This window comes from Rhincodon typus, chromosome 25 (assembly GCF_021869965.1).
Source record: "Rhincodon typus isolate 14 chromosome 25, sRhiTyp1.1, whole genome shotgun sequence".
In the NCBI taxonomy this organism is placed as follows: Eukaryota; Metazoa; Chordata; class Chondrichthyes; order Orectolobiformes; family Rhincodontidae; genus Rhincodon; species Rhincodon typus.
Genome location: NC_063356.1, coordinates 42,127,738 through 42,144,204, shown reverse-complemented (window position 1 = coordinate 42,144,204; position 16,467 = coordinate 42,127,738). Strand labels below are relative to the sequence as shown.

Below are 16,467 nucleotides of genomic sequence, written 5' to 3'. Positions count from 1 at the left end.
TGTCCTGGGAGTGTTTGATGGGAATAGGGGGTAGAGAGAGCTTTACTCTGTATCTAACCCCGTGCTGTTCCTGTCCTGGGAGTGTTTGATGGGGGACAGTGTAGAGAGAGCTTTACTCTGTATCTAACCCCGTGTTGTTCCTGTCCTGGGAGTGTTTGATGGGAATAGGGGGTAGAGAGAGCTTTACTCTGTATCTAACCCGGTGCTGTTCCTGTCCTGGGAGTGTTTGATGGGAATAGGGGGTAGAGAGAGCTTTACTCTGTATCTAACCCTGAGCTGTTCCTGTCCTGGGAGTGTTTGATGGTGTCAGTGTAGAGGAAGCTTTACTCTGTATCTAACCCCGTGCTGTTCCTGTCCTGGGAGTGTTTGATGGGAATAGCGGGTAGAGGGAGCTTTACTCTGTATCTAACCCCATGCATCAATCTGTTTAGTTGCAAGTGATTTGCAGGCAGTCCCCTGGTTGTGAAGAGGTTGTGTTCTTGAGTCCATTGTTAGTTACCTCTTCCATCCAAAGGTGGAAAAAAGATTGACCTGTGACCCTGTATGTGAAAATGTTGGATAAAGGCGCTCTACATCTGCAACAATCAGGTTGTCTCTAAAACACACTCTGAAATGTCCTAGCAAGTCATTCGTTGTCAAACTGCTACAACACAATGAAATCTGATTAAAAGTGGGCAGACCATCATCTGACATAGTACATCAACTCAGAGACAAAATGCCAGCACACCCAATTGATCTGGTAAAGCCCACTGCATTACCATCTGGGTCTTTGACCAAGTAGTGACCATTGTGCCACAGATTGGTCAACTACCTGCCAGACATTGTCATCCTCTGAATCAGACCTTACACCTACTCTCCTTACTCCCCCACCACCAACGCTCAGGCTGGCCTGTTCCAATGTAAGGAGGGACCCAGCAGAGGTGATTCCATGTGCCTGGATGAAATCCGCTCCAACAACAGTGATGAAGATTGAAACAATCCAGGGCTAAGCAATTTGTCTGGCACCCATCAACTACGTTAAACATTCAGCCCAATGTGTCCCATTTATATGATGCACTACAGTACATCACTAAAGCTTCTTCAACACTACTTTCCAAACCTGCGACTTGGACCATCTGAAGGTGACAGGAGCATTGGGCACCGCCACCTGCAAATACTATTGGCAACACCTGAGCTGGTACCGAAGCCTGCACAGCAGTCAGACCTTGGTCACTTTGTGGCAAAGTGTTTTCATGCCCCACAAGTGCCAATCAACGACCATCTCCAATTAACAACTTTGGAATCAGCTCCCTTTGATATTTAGTGGAATTGAAAAACCTCCCCATAAATCTCCTGGGGTTCCTATTGATCAGAAACATACAGCAGCCATTTACCATATCTATAGTGTAAATAGTAAAGCTTTGGGTCCAATTTTTGACCCAAACCTCATGGAATGATTTTTACAAGGCAAGCATTTTGAGGGATTGACATGCTTACTCGATTTAAGACACAAGAAGACTTTCATCATGGGATAAAACTTAAAAGCAATAACACAAAATAATTCGTGTTTCTAATATTTATCTATTTGATAACATTCCAAGCTATGTCCAACGCAATATAAGTATGTACCATAACAAATTAATGACCAGAACTACAACACTTCACACTGAAATCGATCTAAATTACTCTGATCACCTCCAACTCACGAACAACATGTCCCAATGTTTCAAAACAGCATCACATACACCTTCATCTACATCGTGGGTTGTATCAATCACTCCAACCTCATTATTCACAAATAATTGCTCTCAGTACCATTCAGCACCTTGATATTAGGCACGTTTTAGAAAGGTTTTGACAATACTGGGATCAAGTTTGTTTCACATGTTTATGACCCACTGGCACAATGTTTTACATGTTGAGGTTCCTTGCATATTTCTGCTCTCAGCAAATCTTTCTTGGTCTTCCAACATCCAGTTGTTCAACACATTTTGCGTGCTGTCTTTGAGAGTTTTATTTATTCATGTAGCCAGGGGCAGAATCTTCATTGGTCGGACCTGCTGGTAATAACCAACACCTCACTGCTATCACGTTGCTGATAACAATGTTGACAAAATTGGGATTTCAGCAGGTCCCAGGTTTGTTTCTTTGTGTCATCCTCTTGGTATCAAATTCCATTTCTTGCCACTGCCTTCATCCATCTACCCTTTGCTGCAAACATGAACAAGCCTTCTTTCTGAAATCTCTCTTCAAGGAGGAGCGTGTGCAGTACTGGGCATTCTTATGACCATTCATCTTTACAAAGATGATTTTCTCACCAAACCTGGTAACAGTCTCATTTACAGCATGTCAAGTGTTCATTTCCAATGCAGTCCAATTGATTTGCATGTCTCTCTCGATATACCAATGACAAAATAGTGTCATTTGTTAATATCAGAAAGATCCAGTGGTAGCTGCTGTGAAACTTACAATTACTAACAGATCTCTAAAGTAATCATAGAGTCATACAGCTTGGAATCAAACCCTTCAGTCCTAACAGCTCACACCAACTGTAATCCCAAACTAAACTAGTCCCAGAGATAGTAGGAACTGCAGATGCTGGAGAATCTGAGATGACAAGATGTAGAGCTGGATGAACACAGCAGGCCAAGCAGCTTCAAGCAACCACCTGGAAACCGATATCCATTTCAAGCCCACCGACTCCCACAGCTACCTAGAATACACCTTCTCCCACCCACCTTCCTGCAAAAATGCCATCCCCTATTCCCAATTCCTTCACCTCTGCCACATCTGCTCCCAGGATGAGGCATTCCACTCCCGAACATCTCAGATGTCCTCGTTTTTCAAGGACCGCAACTTCCCCCTCTCAGTAGTCGAGAACGCCCTCAACTGTGTCTCCTGCATTTCCCGCAACCCATCCCTCACACCCCCTCCCCGCAATAACAACCAAAACAGAATCCCCCTTGTCCTCACATACCACCCCACCAACCTCCAGATCCAACACATCATCCTCCGACACTTCAGCCATCTGCAATCCGACCCCACCACCAAAGACATTTTTCCCTCCCCACCCTTATCTGCTTTCCGGAGGGACCACTCTCTCCGTGACTCCCTTGTCCGCTCCACAATCCCCTCCAGCTTCACCACACCCAGCACTTTTCCCTGCCACCGCAGGAAGTGCTACACCTACCCCTACACCTCCTCCCTCAACCCCATCCCAGGCCCCAAGAAGACTTTCCACATCAAGCAGATGTTCACCTGCACATCTGCTAATGTGGTATACTGCATCCGCTGTTCCCATTGTGGCCTCTTCTACATCAGGGAAACGAAGCGGAGGCTTGGGGACCACTTTGCAGAACACATAAGCTCGGTTCGCACTAAACAACTGCATCTCCCAGTCACGAACCATTTCAACTCCCCCTCCCATTCCTCAGACGACATGTCAATCCTGGGCGTCCTGCAGTGCCACAACGATGCTACCCGAAGGTTACAGGAACAGCAACTCATATTCCGCTTGGGAACCCTGCAGCCCAATGGTATCAATGTGGACTTCACAAGCTTCAAAATCTCCTCTCCCCATACCGCATCCCAAAACCAGCCCAGCTCGTCCCCACCTCCCTAACCTATCCTTCCTTCCACCTATCCCCTCCTCCCACCTCAAGCCCCACACCCATCTCCTACCTACTAACCTCATCCCGCCCCCTTGACCTGTCCGTCCTCCCTGGACTGACCTATCTCCTCCCTAACTCCGCACCTACACTCATCTTTACTACCTCCATCCCCGCCTCTTTGACCTGGCTGTCTCCTCTGCACCTATCTTCTCCTTTATCCATCTTCTACCCGCCTCCCCCTCTCTCCCTATTTATTTCAGAAACCCTTTCCCCTCCCCCATTTCTGAAGAAGGGTCGAGGCCTGAAACGTCAGCCTTCCTGCTCCTCTGATGCTGCTTGGCCTGCTGTGTTCATCCAGCTCTGCGCCTTGTTATCTTAAACTAGTCCCATCTGTCTGCTCTTGGCCCATATCCCTCCAAACATTTCTTATTCATGTACTTATCCAATTGTCTTTTAAATGTTGTAACTGTACCCACATCCACCACTTCCTCTGGCAGTTCATTCCACACACGAAAATGTAAAAATATTGTCCTCCATATCATTCCTTTCCATACATCCCGTGTACCATCCAGCATTGGTCTCGAGTTCTAGAATAACATTGTACTTTGATTCTCTGAGGACAGAGAGTCCAATGGCTTTGCGGGTGATGATCTAACCATCTTGCTGATGCTCATCAACACATTCTGCCACTGAACTTGTGATTTTTTTTCTCAGGATGTAACAGATTATGAGATTCATATGGGTCTTATCAATTGGCTGGATGCTGCCAGAATTGATAGAGGAAACACCTAAAGATTTGTAAATTGGTTTCAATTTAATGAGCTGTCATAATTACCGTGAAATAAAAATCACAATGCAGTTTGATCCGTGGAAAGGATAGAGTTGATTTCTACATTAAATACAACGGCAGGTCAGAGGTGCTGTATCCTGCAATGTTTAATTCCCTTAAAGGCAAAAGCCAGGAGTGTGATGGAATACTCCCCACTTGCCTGGATGAGTGTAGCCCCAACAACACTCAAGAAGCTTGACACCATCCAGGACAAAGCAGCTGCTTGATTGACACCACATCCACAAGCATCCACTCCCTCCACCACTGACGCTCAGTAACAGCAGTGTGTACTATCTACAAGATGCACTACAGAAATTCATCAAAGATCCTCACACAGCACCTTCTAAAGTCATGACCACTTCCATGTAGAAGGACAAGGACAACAGCTATATGGGAACACCATCAGTTGCAAATACCCCCAAGCCGCTCACCATCCTGACTTGGAAATATATCGCCGTTCCTTCACTGTTGCTGGGACAAAATCCTGGCACTCCCTTCCCTACAGCAGTGGCTGTCACAACATCACATGAACTGCTCTTGTTTAAGAATGCAACTTATCACTAACATCTCAAGGGTGATTAGGTATGGAGACTAAATATAAGCTGCCCACATCTGGTGAATAAAAGAAAAACAAGAATAACCTTGCATTTATATCGTTCCAGAAAAACCTACAAAGGCATTTCACAGGAGACATGAGCAAGCATAATTCAATTCTGAAAAAGGTGGTGTTCAGATATGTGAACAGAAACATGGTCAAAGCTGTTCATTTTAAGGAAACCTTAGAGGAGAGAGAGAGAGAGAGGAGACTTGACGAGGTTTATAGAGGGAATTGAAGAGTTTGGAGCCAGGCAGTTAAAGGCCCAGCTGTCTATAGTGAAATACAAAAAGTCAGTTCTGGAGGACCTTGGAGGGTTGCCAAGGTGGAGTAGCCAATGGAGACAGGGAGAGTTGTAGCAATTAGTGCAGGCTACAGAGAAAGGGAGGATTGCAGGGCCAGAGGAAGTTACTGGCACAGGAGACATTGTAGGGAGTGGAGGAGGTTACAGAGATGGGGAGGGATGCTAGAGCAGAGCACAAAGTTAGGGAGGACTGCTGAGGTGGAGTTTGCAAACATTGGGGATGGTTTATGGAGTTGAGGGGATTGCAGAGGCAAGAGATTTTGTAGAGCTGGAGGAAGTTACTGGGATAGAGAGGGTTCAGAAACTGTGGAGTGGTTTTTAAGATGAAGACCAGAGATAGGGAATCTTGCAACGGCTGGAGAAGAGTCCAGGGATAGGGAGGGGTCTGAAGGTTGGATGAGGTTTCAGAGGTAGGGAGAGGGTGTAGGAGCTGGAGAAGGTCACAGAGATAGGGAGGGGTGTAGGGGCTGGGGGGGGTTACAGAGATAGGGAGGGGATGTAGGTACTGGAGGAGGTTACAGAGATAGGGAGGGATGTGGGTGCTGGTAGAAGTCACAAAGATAGGACAGAATGTGGGTGTTGGAGGAGATTACAGGAATAGGAAGGGTTGTGGGGCTTAGAGGAAGTTTCGGGGTTAGGGAAGGTTGTGACATTGAAGAGCTGAAAAGCCTGATGGAATTTTAAAATTGTGGCATTGTTGGACCAGGTTCCAAACTAGTTCAGCAAGCCCCGACTGATGAGCGAGGAGGACTTAACATGCAGCAAGGTTTGAGTGAATGCTTGCTCATTAAACAGTGCCCTACCACCCCTAGGCAACACATAATGTTCACACATTCAATGCATGTTGTACGCAACTAATGCACTCCATTACACATATAGCAAGCACAAATATACACAATTAATACACACACACACCAATGCACACTCACGTGCAGAGTCAGAAATGAGCTGAAATGAGATCTCACTGAGCCTGCTGGTCCGTGGCTCCCTGAGGTTATGTGTTATGTGACGTTCTGATGGATGGTCCTCCCATTTGAAGCAGCTCTTGTTGGAGACTGGGTTCCGTCTGCTCTGCTTGCACCATGTGCTGTGAAAAAACGACAGTCATGTCTTGCTTCAGTTTTTCCGTTGATTATATCAAGTTGAGCTGAAGCAATAACCACGATAAGTGTCACTTCCTGCAAAAGAAAGAGGGGGAAGGGATTTGATGTGCTCATAATCCATCATCAGTCAGACCTTTGGTTCTGATCTGATTATGTTGGTGACTGATGGTTCCCTGAGAGTCAAAGGTTGTTTATGTTTGCAGGGACACCATGAACAAAGCTTTAGTTAAGGTGGGGAAGGACATATCCAACGCCACCCTCATCCTGATGGCCTTCTTTGCATGCAGCTGCATCAAACTGTGCTTGGGCCCTCAATATGTAAACACCAAGTGTCACCACATACTGTGGCTCTACATGTCCCCGGTGTTGTGAAGGATGGAACTGGCCTCGTTGCCGTGGAACACTCCCAAGTAGTTGGACCGTCCCATATCACCTGTTCCTTCGTGGAGAAATTTGTGAAGATAAACATCTTTCACCACAAGTCCATCAGGAAGTGGTCAGCACGAGACTCTGCAGGTAAAGGAGAGGGTGGATCCTGTTGGATTGTTCCCTGAGCAGACTGTCAGTCATTCGGCAAAATGCCTTATCGCCAGAACTTTCCAACAAGCACCAAGATATCGCTCGGCTGGTGGTGAGAAGGGCACTACCTGTGAGACCCCTCATGTACACCCGGACTCTCTACACGACCACACACTGCCCGCACAGTGGTTGCGGGGGTAGCGATAGAGACTGTCACACACCTCCTGCTGGAATGAGCCTTTGCAAGGGAATCCTGGAGAATGATGCTGTGGTTTTTGTGGAAGTTTGTCCCGAGCAGCTGTGTACTCTACGGGCTCTTCCCCAGGACACACACCAACACAAACATCGACTGCACCTGGAGAACCATCACCTCCGTGAAATACACTCTTTGGTCTGCCTGAAACTTGTTGGTCTTCCAGTGCAAAAAGTTGACCCTGACCAAGTGTTTCAGACTGGCACATTCCAAGGTCCAAGACTACGTGCTGAGGGATGCACTAAAGCTTGGGGCAGCTGCTGGGAAGGTGCAGTGGGGAAAGGCCACTGTGTAACGTCTTTTGGCCAAAATACAATTTGGCTCCATTCAGTATCAGATCCTCCACTGACTCAAAATAAATGTAAATATTTTTAGCAGGATTTAAAAATGCCATACATCTTTACAAAGATAGTTTTCTACCAAACCCAGTGACAATCTCATTTCCAGCATGCTGACTGTTGTTCATTGTGGTTTCACTACCATTTCCAATACCGTCCAATTGATTTGTATTTCTCTCTCAACATACCAATGATGAAGCTGTATCATTTGTGAATATTATCAGGTTCCAGTGATAGCTACTGTTGAAACTTTCATTCTCTAACAGAGCACTAAAGCATTCCTTTCCATGGATCCCGTGTACCATCCAGCATTGGTCTTCTGTTCTAGAATACCATTGTACCTTACTTTTCGGAGAGCAGAGTCCGCTGGCTTTGTGGGTGATGATCTAATTGTTTTGCTGATGCTTCATCAACACATTCTGCCAATTGTCTCCTCACTGTACATTGAGCTGTGAACTTGTGATTCTTTCTCAGAGGCATTGTAAGAGTCTATATCCTTCATATGGGTCTTACCAATTGGCTGGAAGATTGACAGAGGAAACACCTAAAGATTAATAAATTGTTTTCAATTTAATAAGCTGTCATAATTACCATGAAATAACAATAATTACAATGCAGTTTGATCCCTGAATAGGATAGAATCAATTTTTGCATGAGTGTGTACAGTAACCACAATAGCTACAAGAGCAGGGCAGAAGTTCTGCATCCTGTAATGATTGTCTCCCTTTAAACACAAGTCAGGAGTATGATGCAACACTCTCCATTTGTCTGGGTCTTTCTGCCAAAATAGAACAGGGCTCTGTTCAATTCTTAAAACCATCTCCCACTTCCCTGTTGCTTCAAAATGAACGTAAATATGTCTTTGTTTTTGCAACCGCACTGTAGCTCTAGGGATGTCAAATTCCAAAGTGTTGTTCGTGTTTCTCTTGTTTCTCTGCAAAGATGGTACAGAACAGATGGAGAGCCCTTTGTATGTACATACAGATAGTATTTTTTATGAATAAAGTATATTTTTGCAATAAAACAAAGACGGTGACTGACAGTTCCTTGGGTTTAGATAGGCCTTCCCCGAGGTTGTTGGTGGGGTGCGGTCACCAAGTGATGGTGTCATCATTCTGCAACACTGTTTGATGTCAGAAACACAAATCCTGTTCCATGGTGTGTGCTGTTACTAGAGCAATGTCAGAGCAGGCACACAGAGCAGTGATCAATGCCCACGTCCAGCGCAATGCCAATTTCTCAACCTGTAAAATGTAGTCTCTAAACTGAAAGGAAACACATACGTTGTTCAAGTTCTGCAATTAATAAAAAATTCAAGCATTGTGCCACACCATTTGGATATTTAGAGTCTAAATTTTCAATATGATGTGTGTGCCATTTCTGTCCCAAAATAGCGTCCACCCCGATACGTAGATAGCCTGTTACAAACCATTTCAGTTCTACCTTTTGTAAGGGTGACACAAATTAGACCAATTGCACAGTGTGTGACTGTAACACATTTCAACCTCAACCCTCCAAGCTAAGGCCCACCCTTTACCTCACACAGTTAAATCTGCATCCAGTTGCTGGAAAGATCGGTGCTATTTAAAGAGATTCAGCAACTATTTTCAGCTTGGACGCTGGTTGGTTTTGACTGCCTATTGGCTTTCAGTTGTTACAGCAGCGGGAGTCCGGGAGGAAGCGCGAGGGCACCCTGGGAAGGTAAGCTTTTCGATTATAAAAGTCTTATCTCACGTGACTCCATTTTTGCAGCAGCAGTGAGAGCGAGGACCAGGGGGCTGCCGGGAAAGTAAGTTAATCCTTTAAAAACTTACCTCGTGAATAGGCGGAGCGCACGCTGAGCAGGAGCAGACACAGGACGGCTGAGTAAGTGAGGTAATATATTTGGGCGGTTGCTTTACCCGAAACACTACCTAGGTAGTGTCTCCCACCCATCCTCCTCCTCTAATCCAAAAAAAGGTTCTGAGCGCCGATTTGGTGAGGTTACTAGTTTTTTTTTCAATAGTCTGTTTGGGAATTCAGAACAGTGGGAATAGATGTTAGGGCAGTTGCATGCTCCTCCTGTAGAATGTGGGAGGTAAGGGTCACCACCAGTGTCCCCACTGACTTCATCTGCGGGAAGTGCACCCAACTCCAACTCCTCGGAAACCGCATTAGGGAACTGGAGCTGGAGCTGGATGAACTTCGGATCATTCGGGAGGCTGAGGGGGTAATTGAGAGGAGTTACAGGGAGGTAGTCACACCTCAGGTACAGGAAAAAGGTAGATGGGTTACAGTCAGGGGACGGAAAGGGAACAGGCCGACAGTGCAGGGATCCTCTGTGGCCGTTCCCCTCAATAACAAGTATACCGTTTTGGATACTGTTGGGGGGACGACTTACCAGGGGTAAGCCATGGGGTGAAGGTCTCTGGCACAGAGTCTGTCCCTGTTGCTCAGAAGGGAAGGGGGGAGAGGAGGAGAGCATTAGTCATTGGGAACTCCATAGTTAGGGGGACAGATAGGAGATTCTGTGGGAACGAGAGAGACTCGCGGTTGGTGTGTTGCCTCCCAGGTGCCAGGGTCTGTGATGTCTCGGATCGTGTTTTCGGGATCCTTAAGGGGGAGGGGGAGCAGCCCCAAGTCGTGGATCACATAGGCACCAACGACATAGGTAGGAAATGGGATGGGGACGTAAGGCAGAAATTCAAGGAGCTAGGGTGGAAGCTTAGAGCTAGAACAAACAGAGTTGTTATCTCTGGTTTATTACCCGTGCCACATGCTAGCGAGACAAGGGATAGGGAGAAAGAGCAGTTGAACACGTGGCTACAGGGATGATGCAGGAGGGAGGGATTCAGATACCTGGATAATTGGGGCACATTCTGGGGTAGGTGGGACCTCTACAAAAGGAATGGTCTACACCTGAACCAGAGGGGTACCAATATCCTTGGGGGGAAATTTGCTAATGCTCTTCAGGAGGGTTTAAACTAATTCAGCAGGGGGATGGGAACCTGAATTGTAGCTCCAGTGTACAGGAGGTTGAGAGTAGTGAGGCCATGAATAAGGTTTCAAGGTCGCAGGAGTGTACCGGCAGGCAGGAAGGTGGTTTGAAGTGTGTCTACTTCAATGCCAGGAGCATCCGGAATAAGGTGGGTGAACTTGCAGCATGGGTTGGTACCTGGGACTTCGATGTTGTGGCCATTTCGGAGACATGGATAGAGCAGGGACAGGAATGGTTGTTGCAAGTTCTAGGGTTTAGATGTTTCAGTAAGATCAGGGAAGGTGTGTAAAAGAGGGGGAGGTGTGGCATTGTTAGTCAAGGACAGTATTACGGTGGCAGAAAGGACGTTTGATGAGGACTCGTTTACTGAGGTAGTATGGGCTGAGGTTAGAAACAGGAAAGGAGAGGTCACCCTGTTGGGAGTCTTCTATAGGCCTCCGAAAAGTTCCAGAGATGTAGAGGAAAGGATTGCAAAGATGATTCTGGATAGGAGCGAAAGTAACAGGGTAGTTGTTATGGGGGACTTTAACTTTCCAAATATTGACTGGAAACGCTATAGTTCGAGTACTTTAGATGGGTCAGTTTTTGTCCAATGTGTGCAGGAGGGTTTCCTGACACAGTATGTAGATAGGCCAACAAGAGGCGAGGCCACATTGGATTTGGTACTGGGTAATGAACCAGGCCAGGTGTTAGATTTGGAGGTAGGTGAGCACTTTGGAGATAGTGACCACAATTTGGTTACGTTTACTTTCGCAATGGAAAGGGATAGGTATATACCGCAGGGCAAGAGTTATAGCTGGGGGAAAGGCAATTATGAGGCGATGAGGCAAGATTTAGGATGCATAGGATGGAGAAGGAAACTGCAGGGGCTGGGCACAATTGAAATGTGGAGCTTGTTCAAGGAACAGCTACTGCGTGTCCTTGAGAAGTATGTACCTGTCAGGCAGGGCGGAAGTGGTCGAGCGAGGGAACCGTGGTTTACTAAAGAAGATGAATCTCTTGTCAAGAGGAAGAAGGAGGCTTATGTAGAGATGAGGCGTGAAGGCTCAGTTAGGGCGCTTGAGAGTTACAAGTTAGCCAGGAAGGACCTGAAGAGAGAGCTAAGAAGAGCCAGGAGGGGACATGAGAAGTCTTTAGCAAGTAGGATCAAGGAAAACCCTAAAGCTTTCTATAGGTATGTCAGGAATAAAAGAATGACTAGAGTAAGATTAGGGCCGGTAAAGGACAGTAGTGGGAAGTTGTGCGTGGAGTCCGAAGAGATAGGAGAGGCGCTAAATGAATATTTTTCGTCAGTATTCACACAGGAAAAAGACAATGTTGTCGAGGAGAATACTGAGATACAGGCTATTAGACTAGACGGGATTGAGGTTCATAAGGAGGAGGTGTTAGCAATTCTGGAAGGTGTGAAAATAGATAAGTCCCCTGGGCCGGATGGGATTTATCCTAGGATTCTCTGGGAAGCTAGAGAGGAGATTGCAGAGCCTTTGGCTTTGATCTTTATGTCGTCATTGTCTTCAGGAATAGTGCCAGAAGACTGGAGACTAGCAAATGTTGTCCCCTTGTTCAAGAAGGGGAGTAGAGACAACCCTGGTAATTATAGACCAGTGAGCCTTACTTCGGTTGTGGGTAAAGTGTTGGAAAGGATTATAAGAGATAGGATTTATAATCATCTAGAAAGGAATAATTTGATTAGGGATAGTCAACACGGTTTTGTGAAGGGTAGGTCGTGCCTCACAAACCTTATTGAGTTCTTTGAGAAGGTGACCAAATAGGTGGATGAGGGTAAAGCAGTTGATGTGGTGTATATGGATTTCGGTAAAGCGTTTGATAAGGTTCCCCACGGTAGGCTATTGCAGAAAATACGGAGGCATGGGATTGAGGGTGATTTAGTGGTTTGGATCAGAAATTGGCTAACTGTAAGAAGACAGAGGGTGGTGGTTGATGGGAAATGTTCATCCTGGAGTTCAGTTACTAGTGGTGTACCTCAAGGATTTGTTTTGGGGCCACTGCTGTTTGTCATTTTTATAAATGAGCTGGATGAGGGCGTAGAAGGATGGGTTAGTAAATTTGTGGATGACACCAAAGTCGGTGGAGTTGTGGATAGAGCAGAAGGATGTTGCAGGTTACAGAGGGACGTGGACAAGCTGCAGAGCTGGGCTGAGAGGTGGCAAATGGAGTTTAATGCGGAAAAGTGTGAGGTGATTCACTTTGGAAGGATTAACAGGAATACAGAGTACTGGGCTAATGGTAAGATTCTTGGTAGTGTGGTTGAGCAGAGAGATCTCAGTGTCCATGAGCATAGATCACTGAAAGTTGCCATCCAGGTTGATAGCGTTGTTAAGAAGGCGTACAGTGTGTTAGGTTTTATTGGTAGAGGGATTGAGTTTCGGAGCCATGAGGTCATGTTGCAGCTGTACAAAACTCTGGTGCGGCCGCACTTGGAGTATTGCGTACAGTTCTGGTCACCGCATTATAGGAAGGATGTGGAAGCATTGGAAAGGGTGCAGAGGAGATTTACCAGGATGTTGCCTGGTATGGAGGGAAGGTCTTATGAGGAAAGGCTGAGGGACTTGAGGCTGTTTTTGTTAGAGAGGAGAAGGTTAAGAGGTGACTTAATAGAGCCATACAAGATGATCAGAGGATTAGATAGGGTGGACAATGAAAGCCTTTTTCCTTGGATGGTGATGGCTAGCACGAGGGGACATAGCTTTAAATTGAGGGGTGATAGATATAGGACAGATGTCAGAGGTAGATTCATTACTCAGAGAGTAGTAAGGGCGTGGAATACCCTGCCTGCAACAGTAGTAGACTCGCCAACTTTAAGGGCATTTAAATGGTCATTGGATAAACATATGGATGATAATGGAATAGTGTCGGTTAGATGGGCTTCAGATTGGTTTCACAGTTCGGAGCAACATCGAGGGCCGAAGGGCCTGTACTGCGCTGTAATGTTCTATGCTCTGTTGTCAAGCTGATCAAAGTGTGACTTGTGCAATAGTTAAAGTTGGACAAATCTGCAGAGCCCATGATGAAGGCTCTGTTTCTCCTTTCAAAGGTTCTATTCACAAACACTTGCTCACAGTCACAAAGCAGGACTTAGCAACACCAGGGCTCTGCAACACATCGTGTTTGATTGAGTGACACAGGGGGTCACAAACTAATTGAAAAGGGAACAGGAGATGAGTGAAGAAAATCTCTGAGCAAAATGCCACGTGCACCTAGGGGGTAATTTCCTTACCTTCATCTTAGAGACAAACAGTTTGGGAAAGTCTATGGGTCATAGAGGGGCTGCTTTGTGAGATCTGCCCAGTGTTCGGGCACTGTTGCAAACTCAGAGGTGGATGATGTTGGCACTGCCAGGGGCTGTAAAAGTGACCATGGGGCCATGAATGCCAGTCTCCTTCTAGAGTGGAGCCAAAAGCATTTCCAATGTCAGGGAGATTGCTGTCTTTTGTTGTGTAAGGGAGGTCACTCACGCTGAGCAGGAAGGCAGAGCCGAACACATTTCAGTGTCTCCCGCTAAAACAGAAGCAAGAAGACAAGAGGGCCACTCTTCCACAGAAGAACAAGATGCCACAGACTGTCCATCCATCTGAGTTTCACATGTGAGTCTGGTGATTTACTACAACTGGAGGAAGTTTCGCTGCTTCAGAGTCCTGGCTGGTATGAGACCATCTAATGTGTATCAGACAGGTCAATGCCCTGTATCCTGGAAGTAGTCACGATACCTTCATTCTCCAGCAGCCTGCTCTACACTGAGCTTTTCATTCAGTCTAAGAAACATTTACTGTGTGATGTGAGATATCCACAGGGCAGCTGGTTCACAAGGACAGGCTGCTTCCAAAGAGAGCCATGCTACTACCTGACACATCATGGAGTGTGATGTTACATTGCTGGAGGAGTTCCACAATACTCAGGATCAGTCAAGGTGAGTGACTAAGCAGGAGGAAGGAAATGAGGGGCAATTCAGATTCAGGCTGTGTGTGATGGATGATATTAGTGAGAACAGGCCCAATTCTCCATTCAACATCTCCCCTTCTGTCTGTTTCTGACCATCACCACAGCCTCTTAGCTGAAGCGTCAAAATCAAAGTGAGCAGGGAACAAACATTTCAAAGTCGATCGATCTAACCATTGAATATTCCACACTCTGACCCACAAAGCCTGTCTTCCATATACCTTTTCCTGGCCGACTGTTCCTTCCCATCCAGGGCATGTAGAAAACGTTACTGATTTTGTTTGGGGTGCAGTGGGGAGTGTTGCATTTGCGAATTGCCAGACTCCCTTCACCAGCTCGAGAAAACAAGGTGTAGAGCTGGATGAACACAGCAGGCCAAGCAGCATCAGAGGAGCAGGAAGGCTGACGTTTCGGGCCTAGACCCTTCTTCAGAAATGGGGGAGGGGAAGGGGTGTTCTGAAATAAATAGGGAGAGAGGGGGAGGCGGTTAGAAGATGGATAGAGGAGAAGGCAGGTGGAGAGGAGACAGACAGGTCAAAGAGGCGGGGATGGAGCCAGTAAAGGTGAGTGTAGGTGGGGAGGTAGGGAGGAGATAGGTCAGTCCAGGGAGGACGGACAGGTCAAGGGGGCGGGATGAGGTTAGTAGGGAGGAGATGGGGGTGGGGCTTGAAGTGGGAGGAGGGGATAGGTGGGAGGAAGAACAGGTTAGGGAGGCGGGGACAAGCTGGGCTGGTTTTGGAATGCAGTAGGGGGAGGGGAGATTTTGAAGCTTGTGAAATCCACATTGATACCACTGGGCTGCAGGGTTCCCAAGCGGAATATGAGTTGCTGTTCCTGCAACCTTCGGGTGGCATCGTTGTGGCACTGCAGGAGGCCCAGGATGGACATGTCGTCTGAGGAATGGGAGGGGGAGTTGAAATGGTTCGCGACTGGGAGGTGCAGTTGTTTAGTGCGAACCGAGCGTAGGTATTCTGCAAAGCGGTCCCCAAGCCTCCGCTTCGTTTCCCCGATGTAGAAGAGGCCACAACGGGTACAGCGGATACAGTATACCACATTGGCAGATATGCAGGTGAACATCTGTTTGATGTGGAATATCTTCTTGCGGCCTGGGATGGGGGTGAGGGAGGAGGTGTAGGGGCAGGTGTAGCACTTCCTGCGGTTGCAGTTAAAAGTGCCGGGTGAGGTGGGGCTGGAGGGGACTGTGGAGCGGACAAGGGAGTCACGGAGAGAGTGGTCCCTCCGGAAAGCAGATAAGGGTGGGGATGGAAAAGTATCTTTGGTGGTGGGGTTGGATTGCAGATGGCGGAAGTGTCGGAGGATGATGTGTTGGATCCGGAGGTTGGTGGAGTGGTACGTGAGGACAAGGGGGATTCTGTTTTGGTTACTATTGCGACGAGGGGGTGTGAGGGATGAGTTGCGGGAAATGCGGGAGACACGGTCGAGGGCGTTCTCGACCACTGAGGGGGGGCGAGTTGCGGTCCTTGAAAAACGAGGACATCTGAGATGTTCGGGAGTGGAATGCCTCATCCTGGGAGCAGATGCGGCGGAGGCGAAGGAATTGGGAATAGGGGATGGCATTTTTGCAGGAAAGTGGGTGGGAGGAGGTGTAGATTAGGGAGGTGTGGGAGATGGTGGGCTTGAAATGGATATCGGTTTCTAGGTGGTTGCCAGAGATGGAGACAGAGAGGTCCAGGAAGGTGAGAGAGGTATTAGAGATGGTCCAGGTGAACTTAAGATTGGGCTGGAAGGTGAAGTGGATGAACTGTTCGAGCACCTCGTGGGAGCACGAGGCGGTGCCGATACAGTCATCAATGTAACAGAGGAAGAGGTGGGGTTTAGGGCCGGTGTAGGTACGGAAGAGGGATTGTCCCACGTAATCTACAAAGAGGCAGGCATAGCTTGGGCCCATGCGGGTACCCATGGCCACCCCCTTTGTCTGTAGGAAGTGGGAGGAATTGAAAGAGAAGTTGTTGAGGGTGAGGACGAGTTTGGCTAAGCGGAT

General features: G+C 47.1%; 1 protein-coding gene across 2 annotated transcripts in view; it reads right to left on the bottom strand.

Annotated features, from left to right (window-relative positions):
* Nucleotides 1-6,405, bottom strand: part of LOC109938121 (EF-hand calcium-binding domain-containing protein 4B-like) — a 119,896-nt gene extending 113,491 nt beyond the window's left edge. For both annotated transcript variants that reach the window (XM_048612274.1, XM_048612275.1), the window contains exon 1: nucleotides 6,248-6,405. The gene's annotated coding sequence lies outside the window, so the exon portion shown is untranslated. The remainder of the gene's footprint in view (nucleotides 1-6,247) is intronic.
* Between the last annotated feature and the right edge of the window lie 10,062 nt (nucleotides 6,406-16,467).